This window comes from Saccopteryx bilineata, chromosome 7 (genome assembly GCF_036850765.1).
Source record: "Saccopteryx bilineata isolate mSacBil1 chromosome 7, mSacBil1_pri_phased_curated, whole genome shotgun sequence".
Lineage (NCBI taxonomy): Eukaryota > Metazoa > Chordata > Mammalia > Chiroptera > Emballonuridae > Saccopteryx > Saccopteryx bilineata.
This window is the reverse complement of record NC_089496.1, coordinates 80,928,402-80,935,144: the sequence shown is the minus strand read 5'-3', so window position 1 is coordinate 80,935,144 and position 6,743 is coordinate 80,928,402. Positions and strand designations below refer to the sequence as shown.

At 38.0% G+C, this 6,743-nt stretch overlaps 1 non-coding gene across 1 annotated transcript; it reads right to left on the bottom strand.

Annotated features, from left to right (window-relative positions):
- Positions 1–4,201: 4,201 nt before the first annotated feature.
- On the bottom strand, positions 4,202–4,277 carry TRNAI-GAU (transfer RNA isoleucine (anticodon GAU)). The gene has a single exon. It is a non-coding gene; the product is annotated as a tRNA-Ile (tRNA).
- Between the last annotated feature and the right edge of the window lie 2,466 nt (positions 4,278–6,743).

Below are 6,743 nucleotides of genomic sequence, written 5' to 3'. Positions count from 1 at the left end.
AGTATTTTCTTACAATATTTTGTATTTCTGTTGTGTCAGTTGTTATTTCTCCACTCTCATTTCTAATTTTATTTATTTGAGTCCTCTCTCTTTTTTTCTTGGTGAGTCTGGTTAAAGGTTCATTGATCTTGTTTACCCTTTCAAAGAACCAGCTCTTAGTTTCATTGATCCTCTGTATTGTTTCTTTAGCTTCTATGTCATTTATTTCCACTCTGATCTTTATTATTTCCTTCCTTCTACTACCTCTGGGCTTTATTGCTATTCTTTTTCTAGTTCTTTTAGATGCAGGGTTAAGTTGTTTATTTGAGCTTTTTCTATCTTCTTAAGATATGCCTGTAATGCTATGAACTTCCCTCTCAGTAGTGCTTTTGCTGTGTCCTATAAATTTTGAGTTGTTGTATACTCATTATCATTCATTTCTAGGAATTTTATTTCTTCTTTGATCTCATTGTTAACCCATTCATTATTTAATAACATGCTATTTAGTTTCCATGTGTTTGAGTATTTTTTAGTTTTTCCGTTGTGGTTGATTTCTAGTTTCATGCCATTGTGATCAGAGAAAATGCTTGATATGATTTCAATCTTTTTAAATTTGTTGAGACTGCTTTTGTGCCCAATATATGGTCTATCCTAGAGAATGTACCATGAGCACTTGAAAAGAATGTATATTCTGCTGCTTTAGGGTGAAAGGTTCTGAAGATATCTATTAAATCCAGTTGATCTAGTGTGTCCTTTAAGTCTGTTGTTTTTTTGTTAATTTTCTTTCTTGAGGATCTATCTAGTGATGTTAGTGGGGTATTGAAATTCCCTACTATTATAGTATTGCGGTTGATCTCACCCTTTATATCCAACAAAGTCTGCTTTATATATTTAGGTGCTCCTATATTAGTTGTGTAGATATTTATAATGGTTATATCTTCCTGTTGGATTGCTCCCTTTATCATTATGTAGTGACCTTCTTTATCCCTTACTATAGCCTTTGTTTTAATGTTCATTTTGTCTGATATAAGTATTGCTATCCAAGCTTTTTTTTTTTATTTCCATTTGCATGAAATATATTTTCCATCCTTTTACCTTCAGTCTGTGTGTATCTTTTGTTTTGAGGTGTGTCTCTTGTACACAGCATATGTATGGGTCTTGTTTTCTTATCCATGCAGCTACCCTATGTCTTTTGATTGGATCATTTAATCCATTTACATTTAAGGTTATTATTAATATGTAGTTGTTTATTGCCATTTTATTCTTTTTTTTTTCCAAATTGTTTTTGAGTTTTATTTATTTATTTATTTATTTATTTTTATTTCTTTTAGAAAGGAGAGAGAGAGGGAGAGAGACAGAGAGAGGAGAGAAAGACCGAGAGAGAGAGAAGGGGGGAGGAGCAGGAAGCATTAACTCCCATATGTGCCTTGACCAGGCAAGCCCAGGGTTTTGAACCGGCGACCTCAGCATTTCCAGGTCGACGCTTTATCCACTGCGCCACCACAGGTCAGGCACCATTTTATTCTTAAAACTGTATTCCTCTTTTCCAGGGGAACCTTTTGGCTGAGAGAGCCATTAACGCCACATATTTTAAAATGTAATTCCATGAGAGCCATACAATATGTTTAACACTAAATACAAGTAAATGTGTGCATTTTATGTAAGACTAACACTTTTAAAGTACAATAAGTCTCTGAATTCTTTTTAATAATGTTGTTATGCTGTTGCTAACCAATGATGAATAAAGTACTTCTTACCATTAATGCGACTTTTGGTGCTGCTTGGTTTTGCTGATGACCTTGTAGTCTGGTTGATACGTGGTGAGATTAAGCTTCATGCAGGCGTTGAGACTTCCATCTGTTAAACGTGATCGTAGGTTGGTCTTAATGTTCGTTAGATGTGAGAAAGACTGCTCACATGCATATGTAGAGCCAAACATTGTCAGTACAGCAATACTCACATGCTGCAGTGTGTGGTATGTGATGGGAAGCATGTCCCAAGTTTCGACAATCAGCTGGTCCGCGGGTTGAAGTTTTTTCATTTCTCCCTACTTGTGTTTGCTCGCCAACTATGCTTGCTGTCATGCAAGTCTTTCCAAATCTTCATTCAGTGACTTGAACTTATTCACCCATATATCTGAGGCCTTCAGGTCAGCAGCCTGTAGCTCAAAATGTCTGACAGAGACACCAGGGATGTAACACAGGTCGGCACCGCCCACTGCACACTCGTGTGTATGGGTGATGAACTTAAAAAGATGAGTGCACTCATGAAATTCTCCAAAGCACGCTTTGAATGACTGCAGATTAGATGTGAAGCCCGCTAGCTGCTGGAGATCAAGATGTTGAGCAGGATCACTTGCTGTGCATGCGTCTCCAGTCTTTCAAAGTGTAGTAAATGACCTGTTTCAATGTCAGTAATGAAGAGTTCTAGCTTGTTTTGAAATGCAAACATTACTTTGTTAAAAGTATAAAACTGTATTTCCAACACCTTGCATTTTCACATTGAGCTGGTTCAGATGTTCAGTCATGTCCATGAGATAGTAGTGTTAGCTAACTCAGGATGCTCGATGTTTTTCATTTCAAGAAAAGTCTAGATTTTGCTCAGACAAGCCACGAAATGGCTGAGCACCTTCCCTCTTGACAACCAACGCACATTGCTGTGCAGAAGCAGACCAGGATAATTATTCCCAACTTCATCCAGCAGTGTTTTAAACTGGCAATCATTTAAAGCTCGGGCAACAATAAAGTTGACCACCTGAATGACCAGCGACATCACCTCACCAAGGTGCTCGCCACATATCTGAGCACAAAGTGCCTCCTGATGTAGGATGTAGTAGAAACTTAGGATGGGTCTCTTTTCATGTTCACGAAGAAGCGCTACGAATCCTCTGTTTTCCCCCACCATGCACGGAGCACCATCAGTACACACCGAAATAAGTTTATCCATCAGTAGATTTTTTTTCTTCAGCGAACTCAGTGAAAGCCTTGAATGAATCCTCCCCTCTTGTTGTCTCTTTCATAGGCAAAACAGCAAGACTTTCCTCACGTAGTGTGTCACCGACAGCATATCTTGCAATCACACTGAACTGGGATAAATGGCTTATGTCTGTTGACTCATCCAAAGTGAAAGAAAAGAATGGTGCTGCATTTATGTCCTTCACTTGTGTTGCTTCAATTTGGTTTGCCATCATGATGGTACGATCATGAATAGTTCTTGCCGACAGAGGCATGTCTTTTATTCATTTGATTATCTTGTCTTTATCTGAAAAGTCGTCAAAAAGTTCATTGGCAACATCAAGCATGAATGTTTTGGCATACTCCCCATCTGTGAACTGGCTTTCTGTTTCTCACAATTGCTAAAGCACCAGCAAAGCTAGCCGAATTCCAGTCACCTTGTTGGGTCCAAACACGAAGTTGCTGCTGACTAGCTTGCACTCTGCACAGTAGTTCTTGACACGCTCTCTTCCTGCTGTTCCCCGCTGGATATTTCCATGCAAATGTAGTATGACGTGTGTTGAAGTACTGCTTGATATTTGACCATTTCATCGATGCAATTTTATCAATGCGTATTAGACATACTGCAGAACCTGCTCTCTCCACAAAGGCAAATTCCTCTGCCCATTCCTGCTAAAGTACGATACTCCTCATCTTTTTTTCTTTTAGCCATCTTCTTCATCAAAAGGGTTTCTGCAATTAGTTAGCTGACTACTTGATTAAAATGAGGGAAGTTTACTTCCTGACCTCACAATGACCCGTGTACATTTTGCATTATCCAATAAAAATTTGGTGTTGTCCAAAAGGACAGCTGTGATTGGCTCCAGCCACCTGCAACCATGAACATGAGTGGTAGGAAATGAATGGATTGTAATACATGAGGATGTTATATATATATATATATAAAAAATATATATATATATAAAAATATATATATATATATATTTTTTCATTTTTCCGAAGCTGGAAACGGGGAGGCAGTCAGACTCCCGCATGTGCCTGACTGGGATCCACCTGGCACACCCACCAGGGGGTGATGCTCTGCCCCTCTAGGGCGTCTCTCTGTTGCATCCAGAGCCATCCTAGCGCCTGAGGCAAAGGCCATAGAGCCATCCTCAGCACGCAAGCCATCTTTGCTCCAATGGAGCCTTGGTTGTGAGAGAGGAAGAGAGAGACAGAGAGGAAGGAGAGGGGGAAGGGTGGAGAAGCAGATGGACGCTTCTCCTGTGTGCCCTGGCCAGGAATCGAACCTGGGACTCCTGCACATCAGGCCGACACTCTACCACTGAGCCAACCAGCCAGGGCCTTGTCTTATATTTGTCTGTGAGCCAGATGCAGCCATCAAAAGGGCCACATCTGGCTCGCAAGCCATAGGTTCCCGACCCCTGCTCTTTTGCTATATTCTTTTCCTTTTTGTTCTGTTTACAACAGGCCCCTTAACATTTCTTGCAGCATTGGTTTGGTTGTGATGAATTCCTTGAGCTTTTTTTTGTCTGAGAAGCTTTTCATTTCTTTTTTGATTTTGAATGATAGCCTTGCTGGATATAGAAGTCTTGGTTGTAGGCTCTTGTTCTGCATTACTTTGAATATTTCTTGGCATTCCCTTCTGGCATCAAGTGTTTCTGTTGAAAAGTTGGATGTCATCCTTATGGGGGCTCCTTTGTAGGTGATAGCCTTTTTTTCTCTGGAAGCTTTTAATATTTTCTCTTTATCTCTTAGCTTTGGTATTTTAATTATGATGTGTCTTCATGTAGATTTCTTTGGGTTTCTCTTTAATGGAGTTCTCTGTGCTTCTTTAACTTGTGTGACTTTTTTCTACATTAATTTAGGGGAAATTTTCAGCTATGATTTCATTCAACAGGGTCTCTATCCCTTGTTCTTTCTCTTCTTCTTCAGGAACCCCTATAATGTGGATCTTGTTTCTCTTTAGGTTGTCACAGAGCTCTCTTAGAGTTTCCTCAGATTTTTTCAGCCTCTTTTCTTTTTGCTGCTTTGCTTCCCTGTTTTTGTTTATCTTGTCTTCTAAATCGCTGATTCAATCTTCTGCTTCATCCAGCCTACTTTTAATTGCTTCTAGTGTAGTTTTCATTTCTGATATTGTATTTGTCATTTCTGACTGGTTTTTCTTTATTATTTCAATGTCCTTTTTTATGTTTGTTATCTCTTTATTTATGTGTTCACTGTGTCCATCCATTGTTGTTCTAAGATCTTTCAGCATTCTAATAATCATTATTTTAAACTCTGCATCCAGTAGTGTGCTTATTTCCATCTCACTCAGTTCATTTTCTGGAGGTTTCTCTTGTTGGTTCATTTGGATTGCACTTCTCTGTCTTCCCATTTTGTCTGTGTATACCCTCCTCATTTGGGTGTGTTGTTTGTAGAGCTGGCTAAATCGAGGGTTGGTGTTGTCTGCCTCCAATTTTCAGTTGTGTTATTTCTAGATCTTCTTGGTTTGACATCAGCTGTTGTTTGTTCAGCAAATTCTTTTCTAACACTTTGAGCAGAATTTCCAAGGATAGTTCTCATTGGTTGGGTTGGGGTCACATGCCCATCCCTACAATCGGCACTGAGACTGAAGGAGGGCAGGTCCTATGGAGAAAAGTTCGAGTGTGACATCAAAGATGGGGAAGTGATTCTGGTTGGCTGAAACAATGAGGGTGAGGGAGGGAGATCTCAGGGACTGTGGGCGGGGTCTACTACAGGGGATTAAACAACACAGAAGTGGATACACTAATACAATGCCAGGTGTGACTTCAGCATCTGCTATAACTTCATCTGAGGTCCATGAATGACCCAGGAGATCTGGACTCTAGTTCTGGTTTTGTCACTAACTAGATGGTTTGACTTCACAGACTTAACCACTTAGAGCCTCACTTCTCTATTTGAAAAATAGAAATAATACTTGTCCTATCTCCCTTACTGAGCTGTAGAGATCAAATTAGACCTTGAATTACAAGTATGTCAAAGAGTCAAAGATAAAGTATTATGTTATTTCTATGTATACCTTCATTTGATTTGTTGAAATTAGCTTAAAACTCCATATATTTCTATTAATTCTTGTATTATTTTCATTAAAAAACCTCATTACAAAAGTAATACATGCTATAAAAAAATTTAAAATGTAGTGAAGAATAAAATACTTTTTAAAAAATAAAATTATTTAAAATGACCTATAATCCCAACCATCCCTATATAACTACTATTGCTATTTTGATATCATTTCTTTCTTGTCTCTTTTTCTGTGTTCATGAACACATGCATGGTTTTAAAAATAAAAATGAAATATTACCATATTCTTTAAACCTACTTTTTCCCATAAATAATGTTGCAAACATTTTACATGGCATTAAATATTTCTCTACAACATCTATTTAATGGCAAAATGGTCTTCCATTTTTTAACATAACCTTTTTTGTTAGACATTTGGATTGTTTCCAATTTTTCCCTATTAACAAAAATACTCCAGAACCCATCTTACTAACTAAATATTTGTCCATACTCATGACTATTTCCTTAGAAGAATTTCTAGATATGGAATTTCTGGGTCAAAAATTTTGCAAAACTCTAAGGCTTTGGTATCTATTATATATCCAGAAAGTCTACACCAAATTACTATATTACCATGGAGCAGTAGATATATGTCTGTTGCTTCATCATAGGTACTATCTTGCTTTAAAATTCTTATAACTTTGATATCTTTTTTTTCTTTTTAAATTTATATCCATGATTGCTTCCCCTTGATTACTTTGTGGTGGTGGCACCCTTGTCCCC